Raw genomic sequence first — 25,047 nt, 5'->3', positions numbered from 1 at the left:
CAAAACTTGGACACGCCATATTTATCTTGAAGCTTTGTCCACAACTCATGAGCATCCCAGAAAGGCATGAGTTGAAATATAACTACATTTCTCAAAGCATCGAAAAGCACATTAGAAGCTTGAGCATTGAGATAAGAGTTTTTCTCATCCTCTAAAGATAATCTTTGGGGATCCTTTGGAGGAGAAAAACCCATATCTACAATTCGCTCTAAATTTGGGTCCATGACCCTAAAGAGATTAAGCATGCAAATTACCCAAACATCAAAATTTGTGCCATCGAAACTAAGAGTGTGAGAGAATCCTAATCCCCTAGTCGACATCTTTACTCTCTAGGCGGTTAAACCTAACAAAGAGAGACGAGGCTCTGATACCAATTGAAAGATCGTGGATGTCGCCTAGAGGGGGGGTGAATAGGCGTTTTAAAATAATTACGATTTAGGCTTGAACAAATGCAGAATAAACCTAGCGGTTAATTTGTCAAGCACAAAACCTAAAACAACTAGGCTCACCTATGTGCACCAACAACTTATGCTAAGCAAGATAAGCAACTATGTGATAGAAAGATATATGACAAGAAACAATATGGCTATCACAAAGTAAAGTGCATAAGTAAAGAGCTCGGGTAAGAGATAACCGAGGCACGCAGAGACGACGATGTATCCCGAAGTTCACACCCTTGCGGATGCTAATCTCCGTTTGGAGTGGTGTGGAGGCACAATGCTCCCCAAGAAGCCACTAGGGCCACTGTAATCTCCTCATGCCCTCTCACAATGCAAGATGCCGTGATTCTACTAAGGGACCCTTGAGGGCGGTCACCGAACCCATACAAATGGCAACTGAGGGAGTCCTGGATTAGGGGGTGTTCGGGTAGCCGGACTATACCTTCAGCCGGACTCCAGGACTATGAAGATACAAGATTGAAGACTTCGTCCCGTGTCCGGATGGGACTTTCCTTGGCATGGAAGGCAAGCTTGGCAATGCGGATATTCAAGATCTCCTACCATTGTAACCGACTCTGTGTAACCCTAACCCTATCCGGTGTCTATATAAACCGGAGGGTTCTAGTCCGTAGGACAACTTCATCATACAACAATCATACCATAGGCTAGCTTCTAGGGTTTAGCCTCCTTGATCTCGTGGTAGATCTACTCTTGTACTACCCATATCATCAATATTAATCAAGCAGGAGTAGGGTTTTACCTCCATCGAGAGGGCCCGAACCTGGGTAAAAACATCGTGTCCCTTGTCTCCTGTTACCATCCGCCTAGACGCACAGTTCGGGACCCCCTACCCGAGATCCGCTGGTTTTGACACCGACATTGGTGCTTTCATTGAGAGTTCCTCTATGTCGTCACTTTTGGGCTTGATGGTTCCTTTTATCATCAACGACGATGCGGTCCAGGGTGAGACTTTTCTCCCCGGACAGATCTTCGTCTTCGGCGGCTTCGCACTGCGGGCCAATTCGCTTGGCCACCTGGAGCAGATCGAAAGCTACGCCCCTGGCCATCAGGTCAGGTTTGGAAGCTTAAACTACACGGCAAACACCCGCGGGGATTCGATCTTCGACGGATTAAAGCCACAGCTGAGCGCGCCGCACTGTGTCGAGAGGCATGATCTAGCTCTGCCGCCGAACAGTGCCCTGGAGGCCGCACAAGCACCGGTTCCGACCCGTTATTCGGAGCCTATTGCGCCAATCGAGGATGAGCGGTTGGACGTCACCTCGGGGGCTACAATCTCCAAGGCGATCGAGCCGAACATCAGCCCCACGTTCCGCACGGCCCGTGACTCCAAGGAGCCGGATTCCTCTCCGAACTCCGAATCCCCCGCGCCCCTGCCGATCGAATCCAATTGGGCGCCGATAATGGAGTTCACTGCCGCGGACATCTTTCAGCACTCGCCTTTTGGCGACATCCTAAATTCTCTAAAGTCTCTCTCTTTATCTGGAGAGCCCTGGCCGGACTACGGTCAGCGAGGATGGGATACGGACGATGAAGAAATTCAAAGCCCACCCACCACCCACTTGGTAGCCACTGTCGACAATTTAAACGACGTGCTCAACTTCGACTCCGCACACATCGACAGCATGGGCGACGATGTAGGAGATACAGATGAGCCAACGCCCATAGGGCAATGGACAGCCACCCCATCTCACGATGTGTACATGGTGGATAACCCTAAAGGAAACGACAACGAGGAAAAAGGGGATGGAACGGGGGACCGATCCCTCGAAAAGCAATCAAAGCGTCGGCGTAAACGCCGACCCAAGCCCCGCCTTGATAAAGACCCAGCCATAGAGCAGGATGAGTCGGTAGACGACGGGCAGGCCTTAGAGCAATCGTCCGAACAGGGCAACACGGATAGAGAAACCGAACATCCCTCCCCCGGCGAAAACGGCACTCCGGACGACCTTACGCCGGATAAACCCACGAAGCAGAAGAATCTCCACAAGAGGCTCATTGCAACAACACGCATCCTGAAAAAGCAGAAGCGGAAGCTAAAAATGGCGGAAGATGCACTCAGGATCCAATGGAGCAAAGTAATCAATACCGCAGATAAATACGGCGACAGCCGCCGCACTACAAGCTATCCGAAGAGAATGCTACTGCCCGAATTCGACGAAGGGGCCCTAGAGCCCTCGCATTCAAAAAATAAGAAAGCCACACGGTCGGATAGACGACCCCATGGCCAGCATAAAGCGGCAAGCGGCGCCGCACTTAAATCGGCATGCGACCCACTTAAGGATTCGCATCAGGGCCCAGTCAGGTCCATTTACGGGCCAAGAAAGCAAGCTCTCGTAAGCAATGCAATAAAGCCATCATCCGAATCCGGCACACCCAAATACAGGGGCGCCGCACACCCCCTATGTTTCACCGATGAGGTCCTGGACTATGAATTTCCAGAGGGATTCAAACCCGTAAACATAGAGGCATATGATGGAACAACAAACCCTGGAGTGTGGATCGAGGATTATATCCTCCACATACATATGGCTAGAGGAGATGACCTCCATGCCATAAAATACTTACCCCTTAAGCTTAAAGGGCCAGCCCGGCATTGGCTTAAAAGCCTTCCTGAAAACACAATCGGAAGTTGGGAAGAACTCGAGGACACTTTCCGAGCAAATTTTCAAGGGACCTATGTCCGCCCTCCGGATGCAGACGATCTTAGTCACATAACTGAACAGCCCGGAGAATCAGCTCGGCAATTCTGGAATAGATTCCTCACTAAAAAGAATCAAATAGTCGACTGTCCGGACGCCGAAGCCTTAGCAGCTTTCAGGCATAACGTCCGAGACGAATGGCTCGCCAGACACCTCAGCCAAGAAAAACCAAGAACAATGGCCGCACTAACAAGCCTCATGACCCGCTTTTGTGCAGGAGAGGACAGCTGGTTGGCAAGATGCAGCCCCAGCGACCCAAGTACATCCGAAACTAGGGATGGAAATGGAAAACCGCGACGCAACAAGGACCGTCGCTGAACTAAGGAAAAAAGTCCGAAGAGCACGGCAGTCAACACCGAATTCAAAAGCTCGCGATAGAATCAGACAAAGCCACCCCTCCAGGATAACTTGGATGATCCATCCAACTTAAACAAAATCCTGGACAGGATATGTCAAATACATAGTACTCCCGGTAAGCCTGCCAACCATACCCATAGAGATTGTTGGGTTTTCAAACAATCCGGCAGACTCAACGCCGAACACAAGGGGCTCGACACACCAAGCGAAGATGAGGACGAACCCCAAAAGCAGAGCACCAGGAAACAAAAGAACTTCCCACAAGAAGTAAAAACAGTAAACTTACTTCACATAACAAAACGTGCGGCGCCCATAAAGGTACGCACCACACGACCTATCCCAAAGGGGTCCCGCCATTGGTTGTCAAAACCAATCATCTTCGATCAGCTGGATTATTCTAGAAGTACCAGGAACGCAGGCTGGACTGCCTTGGTACTCGATCCAATAATTGGCGGACTCCAGTTTTCAAATGTCCTTATGGACAGCGGCAGTGGACTAAACCTGATATATCAGGACACAATCCGCCACATGGGGATAGACCCAGCAAGAATCCGCCGCAGCAAAACCGCCTTTCAAGGGGTCACGCCTGGTCCGGACACCCATTGCATGGGTTTTCTCCGGCTCGAAGTTATATTCGGCTCTACCAATAACTTCCACCGCGAAAAGGTGACCTTCCACATCGTCCCATTCTCTAGTCGCTATCAGGCACTACTGGGACGCGAAGCTTTCACCCGCTTTAACGCAATACCGCATTATGCATCTCTAACGCTTAAGATGCCCGGTCCACGAGGCATCATCTCTTTGAAGGGGAAGCATTGATGTGCCCCTCCCCCAAGCGGAGGACTATGCGGCCAATTTGACAGCCCCACAGTAAAATGGCTTCACCGGCCAAAAATTTCGGAATAGGTCACTAAAGACCACGAACGCGGATAGACGAGTTCGGTACAAAATCATCACTGATGCAGGCTTAGTGGCCATATACCCCCGCACTAGGGGCTCCGTACATATACAATAAGAGACAATAAAGCTCAGTTCTATATATTTTACTTTATACTTTTCTTATTTTAAACTTTTGTTCGGCACGACTGATTTTTAGCTCAGTTCCTCTCTTTCGCAGATGAACGTCGTGCGGCGCCCGTCCAGGATACGGCACAACGGAGACACGGGCACAGACGTGCAGTAGGGACCCGTCCTAAGGATTCTTTTTAGATTAAGACCCTGCGTAAACCTTTTTTACTGTCTCTTGTTGCTACATATCCCCTGGTTTTCTCTGATATAACCAAGGAGGAGGCTGGCGTCTTGGCATGTTGCCACGTCAGAGTTTTTGCGTGTACCTGGACACTAGGGGCTTTTTAATAAAGAGTATTGTTTTGCCCACACTCATAAAGACCGAACACCTTAGGGAGTGTTCGGCGTCGCGGGTTTTGGCATTATATGCATCAGCTCCGAATCATGTCTTTGGTCAAATGTTGGGTTGCCCGGCTCCTGACTTCGGCTACCTTACGTTCCGCTCTATCGGCTAAGGTAGCACCAGGAGAACTACTGCGATTGTGCCCCGGTTAGGCCGGGCGAGCGCCTCAGTAGAGAAAGCCGAAAACTGACTGTCATGATGTAGCGTGAGACTGGTCAGCCACCCGATGACCTATTGGAATCTATAGGATTCCTCCGTTTTAACGAAGGGCCGTTTCCCGGTCAGGCACATACGCGCCTGAACTCGGGCGAGCGCAGTCGCCACCAAGGGGCTACCTAAATAGTCCCACTGTCAAGCTCCTATGGCTAAGTGAAAGTGTTAAAGCATTATAGTCCGGTTGCCTGGCCCGCTGCGCTATCACCTCCTTTGTAGGACCAAGACGTTGGGTTAAGTGTGAAAATGCGTCTTCTGCGAGCACCTCCGCACTATGTGCATGGGGGCTGAAGCCAACGACTGCCATCTTTCAGATTTTATATATATATATATCTTAAAACGGCCGCACAAGAGGTGTTCCCAATACTTGAAGGCACAAGTATAAAAGGCCACTACAATTTATCAAAATATTGCTTTATAATTACATATGCTATCATAACATAGCATCCTTCGAGCACTGCGTCTCTATTACACAAGTGCCTTCATGGACTTCCTGAAAATAGTGCTCGGAGGGTACTCGGCTTTTGTCCGAATCTCGGGACGCAACAACCGTGGTCTCCACCTCTGCCCAGTATGTCTTGACACAGGCAAGAGCCATCTGTGCGCCCTCTATGCATGCTGACCTCTTCATCGCATTGATACGCGGCACCGCGTCAAGGAATTGCTGCACCAAGCTGAAATAACTCTTCGGCTCCGATCTCCCAGGCCACAGATGACCCATGACATACTTCATGGCGAGTCCGGACAATCTATTCAGTTCGGCCCATTGAGCCAGGCGATCGTCCACTGCCAGTGGACGCTCTGGATTGTGGAACTGTGACCAGAAAAGCTTTTCCACTTCGCGATCTTTTAGATCTCGAAAGTGTTCGGTCGCATCAGCAGCACTTGCTGCCAAATCCAGATAGGTGTCCTCCACACTCCACATCCGGTCCATCGGAGCAAACTTCGGATCACAAAACTTCCTCCGCAGCATAAAGGGCTTTCCAGCCGCAATCTATTCGGCCTGACGCAGCTCCTCCTTCGCAGCTCTCATCGCAGAGCGAGCGTCCTTGGCATCGGCAACGGTGCCGGGCTCGTCCTATGACCTCCATCGAAGGCCGGACACGGAGAACCTTAGGGGGACATATGGCTACCTTCCACCCCTGCCGGATTCAGAGAAACCCTCTGCGATGACACCTTAGGGTTGCCCGCCTCGCCAGGCGGTACGGCAGGGGGAGGCGTCCCGCTCTCCATCATCTCCGGAAGAAGATCCCCCGAAGACGAGCTCTGCTAAGAAGGGATGAGGTCCGAGCTACAAGGTAAAATTTCGGTTAATCTTCTCAGATATAAATTAAGGATTTCACTCATCCCTCAAAAGGAGAACCTCTATCTACTTACGGCTCGCTGGAGGGCTGATCCCTTTGAGGGCGTAGTTCGGCCGAGGAACTCCCCGGCATCGGACCCTCTGACAAGGATTTTCTCCGCCGCTTCGAGGCCATGGTCTCCGGGTCGTCAGAGGCGGCCCTCTTCTTCCCCTTGGGAGAAGAATTGTCGGTTCCTCCCTTCGGAGCAGCCTCCTTCGAGGAGGCCATAGTTCCCTTGTCCTTCCCCTTACTTCCCTCCAAAGGCATTATCTTCAACATCCTGACAAGCACGGGATCCGGCCTGGTTTCGGGAAGGGGAGCCGGACACCTGATCAGCTTTGCCTTCGCTATCCACTCCTGTTTAAAAGGACAGCTCTTTTAGGGGCAAGTTTATGACGATTATATTGATAGTAGGTCCGGGCACAAGGTTACTTACTTGGGTATCCGGGCGATTGCAGCTTAGGCCTGCGTCCTCGGTCAAATCCGGACACATCATTTGTGATCCGAAGAATAGTTTATACATCTCCACGGGCGTTGCGCCCATAAAATGCTGGAGAGCTCGTGGTCCCTCCGGATTAAACTCCCACAGACGAAGGGAGCGACGTTTGCCGGGCAGTATTCGGCGAATCAGCATGACCTGCGTCACCTTGACCAGGTTGAGGTCTCTTTCTATGAGATCCCTGATGCGGCCCTGCAACAAGGGCACGTCTTTGGATAACCTCCAATCTAATCCTTTGTTGACCCATGACGCTAGCCGTGATGGGGGACCCGAGCGAAAGGCAGGAGGCGCCGCCCATTTGGTGCTCCTGGGAGCGGTGATATAGAACCATTCTCGTTGCCACAAGCCGAGCTCCTCTTTAAAGGAGCCCTCGGACCATGGAGCATCAGCATTCTTACTTATGACAGCGCCTCCGCACTCTGCGTGCCATCCCTCGATCATCTTCGGCTCCACTCCAAAAGTCTTGAGCCATAATCCAAAGTGAGGAGTAACACGGAGGAACGCTTCGCACACAACGATGAATGAGGAAATGTGGAGGATGGACTTCGGAGCTAAGTCATGAAATTCCAGCCCGTAATAAAACAGCAGCCCCCTCACGAAGGGATCCATTGGGAAGCCTAACCCCCGAAGGAAGTGAGACATGAACACTACGCTCTCACCGGGCTGGGGACTGGGAATAGCCTGCCTTTGAGCAGGCAACCTATGCGGAATTTCGGCGGTCAAGAACTTAGCCTCTCTCAACTTTAGCATGTCCTCCTCCATGACGGAGGAGGGCATCCATCGGCCTTGAAGGTCGAAATCGGACATTGTCGAAGGTCCGAAGCGCCTGGAATCTGGAGCCTAGGGTGTTGGAACTCGAGGCGATGGGCGAACTTGTTTTGAGATTGGGGAAAAGGAGTACGACCCTGGTCTCTTTATAAGAGGTTGAATACCAAGAGCCCTCCCAGTAACCGTTTGGGACTCGCCTTTAATCGAGGAAACGTGCTAACGGGCACGATTGGGTTACCCACGTCCGTATTGATGAGAATCCCGTAAAAGGGGGGGACACGATCTCTGCTTTGACAAAGACATGCCAAGGAAATCGCCTCGCTAAATGTGCTGAGGTGGAAAAGTAAAAACGATTCAAGTAAAGGACTTGGCCGTAGTGTGATGTCATGCTGCAGAATACGTCAGCAGATTAGATTTGTGTTGATATTATTCTCTCTATGGCAATATGTGGAAACTTATTTTGCAGAGCCAGACACTATCCTTGGTGTTTAAAATCTTCTTGAAGGACTTGGAGGAGGAACCCGCCTTGCAATGCCGAAGACAATCTGCGCGCCGGACTCGTCGTCATTGAAGCCTGGTTCAGGGGCTACTGAGGGAGTCCTGGATTAGGGGGTGTTCGGGTAGCCGGACTATACCTTCAGTCGGACTCCAGGACTATGAAGATACAAGATTGAAGACTTTGTCCCGTGTCCGGATGGGACTTTCCTTGGCGTGGAAGGCAAGCTTGGCGATGCGGATATTCAAGATCTCCTACCATTGTAACCGACTCTGTGTAACCCTAACCCTATCCGGTGTCTATATAAACCGGAGGGTTCTAGTCCGTAGGACAACTTCAGCATACAACAATCATACCATAGGCTAGCTTCTAGGGTTTAGCCTCCTTGATCTCGTGGTAGATCTACTCTTGTACTACCCATATCATCAATATTAATCAAGCAGGAGTAGGGTTTTACCTCCATCGAGAGGGCCCGAACCTGGGTAAAAACATCGTGTCCCTTGTCTCCTGTTACCAATCGCCTAGAGGCACAGTTCGGGACCCCTACCCGAGATCCACCGGTTTTGACACCGACAGCAACCCTTGGGGGCGGTCATCGAACCCATTCACTTTGGCAACTCCTGGGGGCGGTCACCGGTACCCGTCAAATTGCTCGGGGCGATCTCCACAACCTAATTGGAGACCCTGACGCTTGCCCGGAGCTTTACACCACAATGTTTGAGCTCCGAACAACACCAACCGTCTAGGGCGCCAAGGCACCCAAGAGGAACAAACTCTAGGGTGCCCAAACACCCAAGAGTAATAAGCTTCTCAAACTTCAGTTCCACGTATCACCGTGGAGAACTCAAACCGATGCACCAAATGCAATGGCAAGGGCACACGGAGTGCCCAAGTACTTCTCTCTCAAATCCCACCGGAGCAACTAAAGCTAGGGAGGAAAATGAGAGGAAGAACAAGAAGGAGAACACCAAGAACAAGAAGTGATTGGTGGAAATGTGGATCTAGATCTCCTCTCTCTTTTCCCTCAAAAACTAGCAAGAATCCATGGAGGGATGGAGAGTTAGCAAGCTCAAAGAAGGTCAACAATGGGGGCAAAAACGAGCTCAAGAGATTAGGTTCATTCGGGAAGAAGACGCCCTTTTATAGGAGGGGGGAAATCCAACCGTTATGTGCTCAGCCCGCACACGAGCGGTACTACCGTTCCTGGTCCCGGTACAACCGGGACTCACAGTATACGTGCAGAACCCTACCAGGCGGTACAACCGGGCGACCAGGCGGTAGCACCGGTTGAAAAGAACAACCGGACCAACCACCCAGCCACCGCTCAACCACCGCATAGGAACAGAAGGGAGTCACCCCTGAGTGCGGTAGTCGAGCGGTATCGGGCCGGCGCAACCGCATGGCCTTGAGCACTCGGGCGGCTAAGTCCTGAGCGGTAGAACCGCTCCGGACACCGGTGGTACCGGTACGACCGGACCAACCGGGCCACCACCGCCCGAGTACCGCATCAAAACACAGGCCTGACCGGTACTTGGGCGGTGCCTGGCCGGAACAACCGCCCAAGTCTTTGCTGAGCAAGTTGGCGGTACCACCGCCCGGAAGCAGCGGTACAACGGCTGAGAGCTTCAAGCGGTACTACCGCTGGGGCTCGCGGTACTACCGCTGGGACCAGACAAAAACCACTTCCAAGAAAACAAGAACTGCCATAACTTCTGCATATGAGCTCCGAATTGAGCAAACTCAAGTTTTTTTGGAAACAAGACGACGAGTAGCATCAAAACAGTGACTGGTAATAGTAAGAAGAGGCAGGGGAGGTATGCCTAACAAATAGAGGAGTGAAACCTCCAACCGAGAAGAACCGGCAAAACCTCCAACATCGAAAACATCATAGAAGAGGCATGTGAACTCCGTTTTCGATGAACTCGAGCTTGTCATCAAGATGACCAAAAACTCTAAGACTCACAAATGGAACCAAACAAGAACCAAGAAAGATGGTGCAAGGATGCAATGGTTTGAGCTCTCTACGAACGATACGATCAAGCTACTCATCGAGAGCCCCCCTTGATAGTACGACAATCGATCCTATAACCCGGTCTCCCAACTACCATCATGAGACCGGTAAAATAGAAAACCTATCAAGGGGAAACCTTTGCCTTGCACATGGTCCACTTGAGCTAGATGATGACAATCTTGACTCCCTCAAGTTGGACCACCTTTCTTGATTGTGTTGACTCGATGAAAACTAGTTGATTGCTCCCCCATACTCCACTATGGGTGAGCCACTCTTCCGCACATCTTCACAAGTCCATTATCACCACAAAGGACGGCAAGATTCAAGGATTTGATCTCTTCGTGATGCTCCACTTGAACTTGCACACCGCAACCTAACCCCACAAAGAACTCTCACGAAGACCATGGGTTAGTACACAAAGCGTAATTGACAATTCTTACCATACCATGGGATCACTTGATCCCTCTCGGTACATCTTCTGCGCTTTGTGAGTTGATCAACCTTGAACCTTTCCAATTCTCTTCATTTGGATGATGTCTTGAAGGTAGACATGACTGATCACACAATCTTCTTCTTCAAGACATGCTTGCAATAAGCTCAACTCTCACATGACCAATCTTTGGATAATTCCTTGAATAACACCTTGGTCGACACAAACTCTCCTTGAAATAAACACATGCACTCCAAGAAAAGCCTATGGACAAAGCCTTCAAATATAACTCAAGGAAACCATTTGTCCATAGAGATTGTCATCAATTACCAAAACCAAACATGGGGGCACCGCATGTTCTTTCAGCCTCCACCGAGCGCGCCGCGCCTGAGGACCGCCACCTCCGCATCGCAGCATCGCCATCGCCCCGCGTGCCTCGGCCTCCTCCCCTCGCACCGATGCCGTCGTTCCTGCGCCGCGCCCTCAAGCCCCGACGCTGATCCCTGCTGCCGACCTCCTCCTCGACTCCGTCGCCGGCGCTCCCCGTCCCCGTCGCTCGTCTCCGACCTCCTCCACGAGCACCGCTACCCGAAACCCCTACTGCCCCCCGTGAGCGCCCCTTCGGTCCCGTCCCTCTCTCTCCCTACACGCAGTCGCCGGCGCCGCTCGCTCATGCCTGGCCGCCTCGCGCGAGCGCAAGCGCCCCGCCTCGTCCCGGCTCGCCCGCACCCCCTATCGCCCTTGGCCTCCACTCCATCCCACGCTGGTGCCATCTCACTCCCGCGCCGTGGCCAGCCCCTTGCTGCTGCTTGCTTCCGGCCACGGCCCCGGCCACCGTGCACAAGCACGCCCGTGCCACGCTGTGCCCCACAGCCGCCTCTGCTCGCCCGCGCTCCGGCACCCTCCCCCTCCTTCTCCGGCGACCGGCCGGCGCCCCATGGCCCCATGCCTCCCCGCGCCCCTGCCACCGCCGCCCTCTCCGCTGGCAAGCCCTCCCCCCTGCCTCGCCGGCTCTGGCTACCCGTGCCAACGCCGCATTCGCCGCGGCATGCTGGTCCAGCCGCTCGGCCTCACCCACTCCTTCCCTCCGCCGCCGCATACTAGTCACTGGGTACGCACGCCCCGGCGCCCAGTAACGCGTGCCCGTGCCCGCTTGTGCCCCTGACCCAATGACACGGGGGCCCCACGGCCCCAGAACTTTTTTTTGTAAAAAAGAATAAATAAAATAAATAATAAAATTAATTAATTAATTAATTAATTAAAAATTAATTAACTTAATTTACTTTGATGAATTAAACTAATCAATTAACTAAACTAATTAAATTGTTAATTAATTAATTAATCAGTCAATGACAGTGGGGCCCACCCCTAATTAATTCTGATTAGATTAATTAAATTTGGATAATTAAGATGTGTCACTGACCAGTGGGACCCACTGGTCAGGTTGACCAGTCAACCCCTGTTGACTGCTGACATCAGCATGACATCATGCTGATGTCATAAGTCCAATTTCAAATTAAATGAAATAATTAATTAAATTCCAGAAATTAATAAAATCTTTCGAAAATCATATCTTTTAATCCGTAACTCGGATTAAATTATTTTCAACATGAAAGTTACTCAGAACGACGAGACGAATCCGGTCACGCAACCCGTTCGTCCGCCTTGCATCCCTAGCATAGCGAACACGCAACTTTCCCCCTCCGGTTCATCTGTCCGAAAACGCGAAACACCGAGGATATTTTCCCGGATGTTCCCCCCCCCCCCCCCGTCATCGGTATCACCACGTACCACGTCAGGTCACCCCTAGCACAACATAATGCCGCATCTTGCTTTTTGTTACATTGATTTCTCTGTTATTTATTGTGTTCCCCCTCCGTTACTTCTTTCTGGTAGACCCCGAGACTGCCGGAGACCCCCAGTACGACTACGGTGTTGATGACCCCTCTCTCTTGCCAGAGCAACCAGGCAAGCCCCCCCTTGATCACCAGATATCGCCTACTCTACTCTCTATACTGCTTGCATTAGAGTAGTGTAGCATGTTACTGTTTTTCGTTAGTCCTATCCTGATGCATAGCCTGTCCTTGCTACTACTATTGTTACCTTTACCTGCAATCCTAATGCTTAGTATAGGATGCTAGTTTATCATCAGTGGCCCTTCATTCTTGTCCGTCTGCCATGCTATACTATCGGGCCGTGATCACTCGGGAGGTGATCACGGGTATATACTATATACCTTATACATGATACATGTGATGACTAAAAGACGGGTCGGCTCATAGGAGTACCCGCGAGTGGATCTTTGTGGCGAAGCGACAGGGCAGGTTGAGACCACCTAGGAGAGAGGTGGGCCTGGCCCTGGTCGGCGTTCGCGGTTACTTCAAGATAACACATTTAATCAGATCTTGGTATTTGATGTGAGTCTGGCTACTGGCCTATACGCACTAACCATCTACGCGGGGACAGTTACGGGCACTCGACATCGTGGTATTAGCCGAAGCCTTCGTGACGTCAGCGACTAAGCGGCGCGCGCCGGATTGGAACGTAAGCCTGCTCTTGTATTAAGGGGGCAAGTTCTGCTTCCGGCCGCCCTCGCAACATGCAGGTGTGCAATGGGCGATGGGCCCAGACCCCTGCGCCATAGGATTTAGACCAGCGTGCTGACCTCTCTGTTGCGCCTAGGTAGGGCTGCGACGTGTTGATCTTCCGACGCCAGGCATGACCCAGGAAAGTGTGCCCGGCCAAATGGGATCGAGCGTGTTGGGTTAGTGGTGCAGCCCTGCAGGGAAGTTAATCTATTCGAATAGCCATGATCTTCGGTAACAGGACGACTTGGAGTTGTACCTAGACCTTATGACAACTAGAACCGGATACTTAATAAAACACACCCTTCCAAGTGCCAGATACAATCGGTGGTCGCTCTCTCACAGGGCGACGAGGAGAGGATCATCGGTTAGGTTTATGCTACACGATGCTACTTGGTGAACTTACCATCTACTCTCTTCTCCTGCTGCAAGATGGAGGTTACCACAAGCGTAGTCTTCGAAAGGACTAGCTATCCCCCTCTTATTCCGGCATTCTGCAGTTCAGTCCACATATGTTACCCTTATTCCATTTGATACCAATGCATACATATGTAGTGTATCTCCTTGCTTGCGAGTACTTTGGATGAGTACTCACGGTTGCTTTGCTCCCTCTTTTCCCCCTTTCTATACTCGATTGCTGCGACCAGACGTTGGAGCCCAGGAGCCAGACACCACCGTCGACGATGACTACTACTACTCGGGAGGTGACTACTACTACGTGCTGCCCGCTGACGACGACCAGGAGTAGTTTAGGAGGATCCCAGGCAGGAGGCTTGCGCCTCTTTCGATCTGTATCCCAGTTTATGCTAGCCTTCTTAAGGCAGACTTGTTTAACTTATGTCTGTACTCAGATATTGTTGCTTCCGCTGACTCGTCTATGATCGAGCTCTTGTATTCAAGCCCTCGAGGCCCCTGGCTAGTAATATGATGCTTGTATGACTTATTTTATATGTAGAGTTGTGTTGTGATATCTTCCCGTGAGTCCCTGATCTTGATCGTACACGTTTGCGTGTATGAGTAGTGTACGGTCAAATCGGGGGCATCACATGCTTCGACCAAAGTTTCCGGCGCCTCCAGATTGACGGAGGTCGCCGGTGGAGTCGACACTCCCCCTCCTTCAAAGGGGGTGGCTCTCTCTATTCCGGAGCCGTATGCGTCTCCGGAATGGTGTTCGGCTGGGGGCCAGATTGGTTATGGCCCCCGTCGTCAGTCTCCATGGGGGTTGGTTCCCCCATGTTCTCGGCAACCGAGGTGTTACCCTCTGGAGCCGTCTTGACGGCCTCCCGCACCTCTCCATGGCCTGGAGAGGTACTTCGGGACAACACTTCGTTGTCATCTGTAGCGTTTGGCGGGGAGGCTCGCAGAGGTGTCTCGCTCTCCACCATCCTCGGCTCTAGCGAGTTCCCCGAAGATGATGATAATTGGGGGAGATCGCGGGCCGGACTGAGGCACACAATACAAATGTTTTAGAATTACAATCATAAAACCGGATATACATACTATCATTGGATACTTACGGTGCGGTCAGGGGCTTCGACCTGGGGCGCCACTCGGGGATGGCTTCGGTATCCGAATCTGAGCCGTCCGAGAGGGATAACTTCCCCCTCTTGGACTCCTCCGCCTCTATGTCTATAGAGGCCGCCCTTTTCTTCTTCCTCCCCTTAAGGGGGGATAGTTCTCTTCTTCCTCCTCCTCTTTGTCTTCATCTCCCTTGTGGGAGGAGAGAGCTTCGGTGTCTTCGTACACATCGTCCGAAGTGCCTTTACGGCGGAGGCCACCTTAGGCGCCTGATAAGGCGCCGGGACTAGCCCTGAATAAGGAATGGGCATCTCAGTATACCCTTTGACTTATGGACCGAAATTATGTTCGAAAGAAAGAAGCTTACCTCGGTAGCAGGACTCGCGCTGTCGAGACCGATATCTTCGGTCTTCTCCGACCACGACTTCTGGGCCTTAAAAAGCAGTTTCCATATCTCTTCATGCATTGTACCGAAGAGGCGCTACAGGGTCCGGGGGCATCCGCATTAAACTCCCAAATGCGGAGAGGCCGGTGTTGGCATGGGAGGATCCGGCGGAAGAGCATCACCTGAATCACGTCGGCAAGACGGGTGTGCTTATTTATCATACTCTTGATGCGCTTTTGCAGCGTCATCACTTCGTCGGTCGACCCCCAGTCCAGACCCTTGTTGGTCCAAGAGGTGAGCCGCATAGGGGGCCCAGATCTAAATTCAGGAGGGCCGCCCATTTGTTACCGCGGGGTTCAGTGATGTAGAACCACTACTACTACCACACCTTCACGGTCTCCACGAAGGATCCTTTGGTCCAAGTGGTGTTGGGGAGTTTGCGCACCATGGTGCCACAGCAGTGAGCGTCCTGCCCGTCAACCACCTTCGGCTTCACGTTGAAGACTTTGAGCCAAAGGCCGAAATGGGGTGGAATGCAGAGGAGCTCCTCGCACACGACGATAAACGACGAGATGTGGAGGAAGGAGTTTGGAGCTAGATCGTGGAAATGTAGCCCATAATAAAACAGGAGGCCGCAGACAAAAGGGTGAAGTGGAAACCCTAGGGGATGAACATAACCCTCTCGTCGGGCTCTAGAGTGGGGATGACTTGCTCTTTGGCTGGGAGCCTGTGTGCGATTTCCGCGGTCAAGTACTTTGCCTCCTAGAGTTGCTTAATGTCCTTCTCCATGACGGAGGAGGCCATCCACTTGCCCTGTAAGCCGGATCTGACCGTGGCTGGAAAGGTTGGGTGGTGGGAAAGATTGAAGCTTGGGCGCTGGAGCTCGAGGACGGGAAGGATGAGGAAGGAAGCAGGTGTGGGGGTAAAAAGATGGATCTTTATCCGCTTATATAGGCAGTGAATATCAAGTGCCCCCCCCCACAAGCCTTAAAACTCGCCTATTCCTAAGGGGTCGTGTGAATGGCCCGGTTGGATTACCCAAACCCGTTTTGATGAAAATCCCGCAATAAGGGGACACAATCTCTGCTTTGACAAGACGTGTCAATGGAGGTTGCGTCTCAAAACACGAAGCAGGAGGCCAAAAAATGGTTTGAAATAATAAAAAAGGCCAGACGTGATGTTTCACCGAAAAAGCTGTCAGTAGACATACCTTATTAAGTATTGTACCCTTGTGGTTGAGAATTGTAACTATTATACAGAGTCGGATATAGTTCTCTTGCTCAGAACACTGCTTTGTATGCGGAGAAGGAACCCGCCTTGCAATGCCGAAGACAATCTGTGAGTCGAACACATCATCATTGAAGACTGGTTTAGGGGCTACTAAGGGAGTCCTGGACTAAGGGGTCCTCGAGAGTCCGGCATGTGTGTTGTGATCCGGACTGATGGACCCAGAAGATACAAGGTAGAAGCCCTTCCCATCTGTCCGGATGGGACTCTCCTTTGCGTGGATGGCAAGCTTAACGTCCAGATGTGTAGTTTCCTTTCTCTATAAACCGACTCTTTACAACCCTAGGTCCCTCCGGTGTCTATATAAACCGAAGGGTTTAGTCCGTAGATGCTATGACAAATCATATAGGCTAGACATCTAGGGTTTCGCCATTACGATCTCGATGTAGATCAACTCTTGTAACCCCTATACTCATCAAATACAATCAAGTAGGACATAGGGTTTTACCTCCATTAAGAGGGGCTGAACCTGGGTAATCATCGGGTCCCCCTTGTCTCCTATTACCTTTGATTCTCAGACTCATAGTTTGGGACCCCCTACCCGAGATCGGCCAGTTTTGACACCAACAACCACCTTTTTCTGTTAGGATAAAAGAACATGCTAAAGCTTCAGCTGTGGGCTCTAAGAGTTATACTAGAACACCTACACCCCTTGATCAAATTAAAGTTGAACCTAGTATTGCCATGGTTAAAGATCTATTGATCAATAATATTGATGGGCATGTTACTTATTTCTATGATAAAGCTTCTAGAATTGCTAGACTCGATAATAAAGATAAACATAGACCGATAATAAAGATAAACATAGACCCGATAGGAGATCACTGTTATCATGGCTTATGTGATTTGGGTGCTAGTGTGAGTGCAATTCCCTTTACTCTTTAACAATAAGTTATGAATGATATTGCACCTACTGAAATAGAAGATATTGATGTACTATTAAGCTTGCCAATAGATATACTATCTCACCAATTGGGATTGTTAGAGATGTTGAAGTCTTGTGTGGGAAAGTAAAATGCCCTACTGATCTTATTATTCTTGGTTCCCCACAAGATGATTTTTGTCCCATCATATTTGGTAGACCTTTCATTACTATTGGATGCTGCTAATGTGACACTACGACCAGAGACTCTTCGATGAAATTGTGTGCGATGCAATAATTGCAAGCGATGGTGTAAAAATGTCAAAAGAGGTGCAAAACGTTTGTGATGGAGGATGCATCAAACACAGTTCAGATTTTAATTGTGTGTGCAATGAAAGGCATACAGTTCAGTTCAATTAATTGTTTGAGATGAGGAGGAACAAAAGAAACGGGCAGCCAGATGGAGGTGTGTGCGATATACAACATATGGTTCACTCAGATGAACTGTTTGTGATTTGGAAACACAAAAGAAACGGTCAACCAGATCAAGGTGTTTGCGATATACAGCATGCGGTTCACTCGGATGAACTGTTAGTGTTGAGACAAGAGAACAGAAACAGTTCAATATAACAAGATGAGTGTGATACGCGGCAAACAGGTCTGTAATCAGAAATGTGTGCGAAGACTGATAATAACACAGACGGTTGATGCTAATAAGACGTGTGTGTTGTGCGATGGGATTGCATACAGAATAACAACATATATATATATACATACACACTTATAATGACATGGTTGCATAACCAAATTAAAAATCCACTTACATAGGTGGCTACTACAACCATGGCATTTGCACACACCAAAGTAAACTATTACATGCATAATTTCATAGGTGGCTACTACACACATGACATTTCCACACACAAATAAAATAAACTATATATTACATGCATCACTACAAAAAAAGACACATCCGTGACATTTTGGGCCGAACGAAATTTTTTCTGTCATACTTATGACACATCTATGACGATAATTGTGACAAAACCCGGTATCATCATAGATGTGGTGGGCTCCTACTTCTATGAAAAAAATCATGACAGAAAATGGGCTTTTCGTCCTGGGCAGGCCGGAAACGCAGATGCATGACATTCTTTGGGCCATCCATGACGGAAAAAACCGTGGTAGAAGCGAGGGCGAGGAAAATATAGGGGTGTTCCCGGTTACAGTGGGTGGTCGGGGACGAGCGATGGACGAAGGTTTGCGCGTTTCTCTTATACACGCACGCGCGTGGGTGCGAGGCATTAGGCTCTAACTGAACCTGAGCGAGGCGTTCGCCTACTGAACCCAAGCGATTCCACTGCAGGCTACGCGTTACTGAACCCGAGCGATCGATCGATGGCTGTTAACTGAACTCGATCGAGCGATTCCTTCGCTACTGTTGCTAACTGAAGCCAATCGATGCTGCCTCTGGATGAACAGTGAGCGTTGCTAGGGGGTTTGGATGAACAGTTCCCGGTGGGGGTGGATGAACATGACCCCGTGATGTTTCCTCTGGATGAATAGGACCTCGATCGATCGAGCCGATTGGGGCTGGATGAACAGGACCCCGTGGAGGGTTGGATGAACAGTAGATGGTGGAGGGCTGGATGAACAGTAGACCATGGAGGGGTGGTTGAACAGGAGCCCGTGGAGAGGACGGGTCGAACAGTAGCCAGTGGAGTAGCGCGCGGTGGAGGCTGTCTGAATAGGAGCCCGTGGATGAATAATCGCAGCTGGAGGCTGGAGGAGGTCGACGGTGGATGAACAGTAACCCATGGAGGCTGGAGGGGGTCGACGATGGAGATGAACAGTATCCCGTGGAGTCCTGTTTTGCAGTACGCCACACCCCTCCCAATGAACACGACCCCCGTTTAGCGCTCCAGCACAAGTCTGTTTCCTCCGTTTTCCGGTACGCCACATTCCTCCCGATGAACAGGACACCCGTTTCGATCGTAGGAGGTTCGTTTCCTCCGTTTTGCGGTACGCCAGACCCCTCCCGATGAGCAGGATCCAATTTCGACCGTGGCCGGTCGAACACAGGGCCATTTTCTCCGTTCTGCGGTACGCTAGGCCTCATTTCCATCGGCTGTTCCGTCCAAGCCCTCCCGATGAACACGACGACGTATTCCGTTTCGACCCAGCCGGTTGGCTACCCATGAACAAGACGACAATGCAGTTTCTCCATTCCGACCCAGCCATGTACACGAGCCCTGGCTGTACGTATGCGTGAGTAGGCGTTCGAGACCCCGCCCGTATGTACGTACGTGGCCGTATTTTCTTTCTTGCACACTGGCCGTTGTAGGTACGTGTACATGCTATGTGCGCGCCTGTACATCGACCAATATGTACGTACAGGTTCGTGACCAGAATGACAACGCTACGTATGCTTCGACCAGGTGGGTCCCGACTGTCAGGCACTTCCTTGTGTGCGAAGATATAGCTGGTGGGTCCCAGCAGTTATGGGGGTGAATCATTTTTTTCTCGGACACACTTCCTTGCGTGCGAAGATGTAGTTGGTAGGTCCCAGCAATCAGGGGGGAAATGTTTTTTCACGAAATATGGTTGCCCGTCTGGTGGGTCCCTGCTATCAGGTGGAGGAATCATTATTTTCCGCGTAATAAGGAGGCACTTCTTTGCTGCGGCCGTGGACCCAGCTGTCAGCCTCTCCATGTACAGTCCACATCCGATGGAAGCTGTTCCTTGACCATGTTGACCACGCCGCGCCGAGAGCACCAGGGCGGTGGACGACAGTGAGGCCTAGGAAGGGGACGACGCAGAGCCGGGGAAGACAAGGCAGTGGATGCCCACGCATAGAGGAGTATGAGGGTTCACTAGTTCGCTGCGGTGTGAGGCTGCAGTCGCCGCAGAATAAAGGGAGGTGTGGGTGAGTAGAGGGATGGCCTGGCCAGCGGTGGGAGTAGTAGGGGGTGGTGAGGCCTCCGTGGCATCACAGCCAGCCACGGGAGGCAGGAGCACGAGGCAGGACCGACGCTGGTTTGGGCGGCTGGAGCAAGAAGACTAGAGGTTGAAGAAGCACTACGGCCGTTGGATGGACATCGTATGGTCACTCGAGCTAGAATCATGCATATTGACTAAGTTGACGAAGCCCTTTGTCCCCGTGAACTTAGTAGGCCCACAAGTCAGCCTCCCACTATACTGGGTCCCAGCTAGCAGGGGGAGTATTAATTTTTGTGTGCGTAATAAGGAGGCACTATCTTGCATGCGAAGATATAGCCGGCGGGTCCGAGCTGTCAGTGGCGGTAACGTTTTTTTCGTGAAATACAGAGGCCCTTTCGGTGTGTCCCAGATGTCAGGTGGAGGAATATTTTTTTGTGTGTAATAAGGAGGCATTTCCTTGTGTGCTGCCGTGGACCCAGCTGCCAGCCTCTCCATGTACAGTCCACTTCAAATGCATCTCAGTCGTTGACCACGTTGACCAGGCCGCGCCGAGAGCACCAGGGCGGTGGACGACGACGAGGCCTAGGAAGGGAATGACACGAAGCCAGGGAAGATTCGGCAGTTGTTTCTCACGCGGAGGGGAGTACGACTGTACGAGGGTTTACTGGTTCGTCTGCCATCGCCAGAGAATAACAGCGGGTGTGGGTGAGTAGAGGGATGGCTAGGCCAGCGATAGGAGTATGGTGGGGCGGTGAGGCCTGCGCGGCAGCATAGCCGGCCGCAGGGAGGAGGGAGCAGGCAGTCCCGCCGACGCTTGTTTGAGCGGCTGGAGCGGGAAGCGCAGAGATTGAAGAAGCACGACGGCCGTTGGATGGACATCCAACACTCACTACTTGTGCGTCAACCTGTTTTTTTAGGAAAGCCTCAAATCTGTGGAAAACAGCATACAACCCATCTGCCATTATTTCTAATAATTTACAACCCATTTCCTAATTCTTAAGGTTTTTTTGGAGCCCATATTCTTTTTGTTAGCACTACAACCCATATTGTGGCCACGGTAAAAAAATTATACGGAATTTTGAATATTTCGGTGCGGTCCAAACTGTTTTTAATCCCGAAATTTCGAGTCACATTCAAACTGATTTTAAAAATAAATGTATATCAATATAAAATCCAACAAATTTTCCATGCATAAAAATCAATGCAATTAAAAATCTCAAAATGAAAAAAAAAGAATTTTGAAAATAATTGCCGGTTTGATGTGTTTTAAAAATGCACAGCCCTTTTCTCATTACTGATAGGCCATTTTCTCGGCCAGCCGAATGAAGCTCTCCTTGTCTTGAAAGATTTGCGGCCCAACAGGCCTGACAAAGCAACTTACTTGGCAAATCACAAAAAAACTGGGCTAGCCATTTTTAGAAAGAAAAAAACTACTGGGCTGGTCTGTGGTAAAGATAAAAGAGAAGGTTGTCTAGACAGGCCAGAGTGCCCCGCACAGCCCAGTTGACACCCTGCTTCCATCTCAAAAACAAATTAGATAAATGCCACTCCAATTATGGTGATTCATAAAAATGCCAGTGCAATTTTCAAACTTTGAAAAATGCCACTGCAATTTTTGCAAACTTTGGAAAACGCCACTACAATTTGCAAACTTTGAAAAACGCCACTCCAGACTTCGACAAATGCCACTAGAAATGGCATGAAATGGCATTTTTCAAAGTTCGGAAATTACTGTGGCATTTCATGGAAACACCAGATTTGGAGTGGCATTTATCAAATTAACCCAAAACAAATATAACTGGGCGAGCTGCTAGGTCCCTAGTGTCAGCCGCTCGTTGTGTAATTCTCTCGTTTTATTGACTATGTTGACAATGGCATGGGACCCAGATGTCAGAAATCCATTAGGAGGAGCCAGTTTTTTATTGGCTTGAAATAAGGAGGCACTTGCTTGCGTACTGCCGTGACCTTGGCGGGTCCCTGCTGTCATCCTCTCCATGTACAATCATCTCCTGATTGTGTACGCGTCAACATGGTAGGCCCACAAGTCAGCCTCTAAACCCGTGGAGGACAAATACAACAGATTTAAAAAAATAACAGCCCATTCCATACGTTGAAACAGATAGTTCAACATTCACAGCAAAGTAACAGGTCTGATCCACATATAGAGTACTGAACTTCCACGTTGACAACCATCATAGCCAAGTTAACTATCTACTCCCACTAATACTCTAGTAGCATACAAGTACTAACTTACTCTTAGATAACTAGACGATGTTGGCCCCATCTGCGGTACACACTAAACGCCGGCACCAGCGTCCTCCGCCTTGCCTTGGACTTGCTAGAGGTGCGATAGGGCGCGTTGCTCGCGCGCGTTGGACCTTTCCATGCCGGCATGGTCCACCGAAGCTTTGGCTTCTAAGCGGGAAACCCACTTGACGAGCTGGTAGTATAAATCGGCATCACGAACGCGTGCGTGCCCGACATCCTCCAGGGCTATTTGCCGGGCGCCAGACTCCACGTAGTCGGCCGAGTTGCGGGCGCTCTGCTCGCGACTCAGAGCATTGGTGTGCTGCTACTCCATATCCCGTTGGCGGCGCAAATCGGCCATACGCTGCTCCTCTGCCAGGCGGTCTCGCTCCAACAACTCCTCATAGTCCACATTGCCATCTAAAGACCAATGGAATGCCTCCTCCTTCCGTCTGCCTTCCGGTGAAAAACCAAACACTAGTTCCGGCAGTGACCGCCTCCGGTGTCGCCTATAGCGGACGGGCGGGGGCATGGCGGACATGGCGAGAGCGAGGATAAGTGGCGAGCGACGTCGGGCCGGTGCGGGCTTATGAGGATAGGGCTAGTTGGGTGATGGTGCCACCGGAGAAGCACGGGAAATAGTAATTATAGGCAGAAGGTAGGCGAACTAGTGTGTCGCGGGAAACGTGACGGTCATCGCGGTCAACCAAATTCAATGCATAAGCAGGCATGGCTTAGTGCGCCAGCTTGCTGTGGACAACTAGAAAAACTGAAATTATGACTGTGACGTCCTGTCCCGTTAGTGGTGCCTCCCGTCCGTGCCAGGTCGCACGCCGGCATGACGGTCAAACGAGTGCACTCGAATCATCTAGATGAGGTAGTCCCTCCTTGTCAAAAATGATTCCACCACTCATCATCTACCTTGGTTGGTTAGATTTTTGAATTAAGCCCTGCAAACCGGAAAAGGAGGTAGTACGTGCATGATCCGCTATTTATTCGTGTAGGATCGAGTAGGTTGTTTTTTGAATTGAGCCCTACAAACCGGAAAGGAGGTAGTATGTGCGTGATCCGCTATTTATCCGTGTAGGACCGAGTAGGTCGGATAGTGTACGTGTAGGATTGAGTAGGTCAGATGGTGTACGTGTACGATCGCATTATCTGATGAACGTTTGCTGGGAGATAAGGCATTTGCGAACGTTTTTGCTGGCAGTTTCTTTAGATTAGCATGGCATTTTCTTCAGACCAGCTTGGTAGTTTCTTCGGAGGTAGGCATTTTTATTCAAAAAACTACCACTTCGGATCTTGCGTCTGAACTAAAACTGCGAGGAGCGCCTTAGTAGGCTAGCTAGTAATCGATCAGTAAGTTGTAAACACTTAGCGAACAGAAATAAGGAACTATTAGTAACTTGTAAACACTAAGAACACAGAAATAAGGATCATGATGTGCACAACAGTATGAGCCGATCTGTTCAAAATGTTCACTCGAGACTCACAGGCCTGGCATTGTAATATGTTCACATTAGTAGCCCAAATTCAAAACCAACTAGTACGATTCCCATACATAAGATCAACATGTTAATGCATCTCAATGATTCACAGATCATATATAAATATGTAGCTCCAAAAGCAAAGATCTAGAAAAAACATCTGTTCTTTCTACTAACATGGATGCTTCTCTTGGCCAACATTCAATACAGACTGAAAGACAAATTTGTTTGTGAAGTCTACAATTCCTCTTGCAAACGTAAGTGGTTTCACCAACAACTGGAACCATGAGAATGAAACATACATGATGGAGGAACATCCGCTGCAATATGATTTGGTCTTCTCTCGATCACACGGCGAGACTATTATCGGAATACAAACTTTAACGTAGGCAAAATGATGCCCATTGTATAATAACACCAAAGAAATGAAGTACCTAGTGTTGGCCAATAAATAGTACAGTACTACTTTTCTGCAGTCCATTAAGTGACTATCCAATCTTTCTGTGTCTATTTTCAAATGGCACTGCATGCAGTGCTATACTATTCCCTTGTGCAGTTCAACCAAAATTGTGGTCACTTTGAGTGTTTGCCAAATAGCAACGGGCAGACATCTCTGTCTGCACAAATATCAAGCAGCTAGTAAACATATACCCCACCTTGTATTTTCGGTTTAAACATGTCTCTTCCACTTAGCATCTGTCATGTTTTGCACTGGACAATTTGATACAGTCATGTTTTGTCGTGGACAATTTCATACTGAATTGATTTGCTGGTTCAGAGCAAAAATATAGCGCCTATTCTTCATCAGACCAAGGATATCCATGTTCGCAGTGATGGAAGAGGTGAAATTGATACAACCGAAATTGAGCATCCAATCATTGAATCTTGTCTTGCACCTCCAATGTAGGTCCACCCTGCCAATAAATTCACATGCAAACCACTAGTAGTACTATCCAATGATAGTACAAAAAGAGTAGCAAGATAGTAGCAAACCATGTACCTTCGTAATGAACACCTCATAGTGCCACCAATTGTATATAAAGGTTTG

This window comes from Triticum urartu, chromosome 2A, assembly GCF_056163025.1.
Source record: "Triticum urartu cultivar PI428250 chromosome 2A, HENAU_Tu73, whole genome shotgun sequence".
NCBI lineage: Eukaryota > Viridiplantae > Streptophyta > Magnoliopsida > Poales > Poaceae > Triticum > Triticum urartu.
Note: the sequence above shows the minus strand (reverse complement) of the source record.